Genomic DNA, 562 nt, shown 5'->3' on the forward strand with positions numbered 1-562 from the left:
TTTCTGGGTTGTGTAGAGTTTTTTTGCTCTTTTAAGTGGAATTTTTCAAGGTATTCATCAGAACCACATGGCCTCGAAATTCCTCTTAAGAAAATAAAAAGGCAGAAGAGGGTTTCGTGTAATTGCACGACTCTGGGAGCTGGGATGCTGCAAAGGCTGCAGAGCTTACAAGAAAGCCACCAGATCCGTAACGCTGTGCTGGGGCTTTTGTGCTGCCATGCACGCAGGGATGAGCTTCAGACCTAAAAACTGTCGTGGGTTGAGTTACTTTGAGAGTCTGCCCCCTTGTACAACACGGCAACAACTCAAATGGGGATGGCTCACATGCTTAAAGGCTGAACATGTGTGTAAGTGTTTTTCTGGGTCAGGGCCAAAGCGCTGGAAGCCTTGGGGAGCTGGATCCTGTGAAGGTCAGTTATCGATATCTGAGATCTCTCTAAGTGGTAACTGCTAACCAACACGGGCTTTTAAAGACAGAGACCTGCGTTTCTTTCAGTTTTTCTAACGCTGGGCCCCAAATTCAGTCAGTCTGGGATTGGGTCTGTAGCGTTGCTCAGTGGCG

The sequence above is a fragment of the Balearica regulorum genome, chromosome 1, assembly GCF_011004875.1.
Source record: "Balearica regulorum gibbericeps isolate bBalReg1 chromosome 1, bBalReg1.pri, whole genome shotgun sequence".
Classification (NCBI taxonomy): Eukaryota; Metazoa; Chordata; class Aves; order Gruiformes; family Gruidae; genus Balearica; species Balearica regulorum.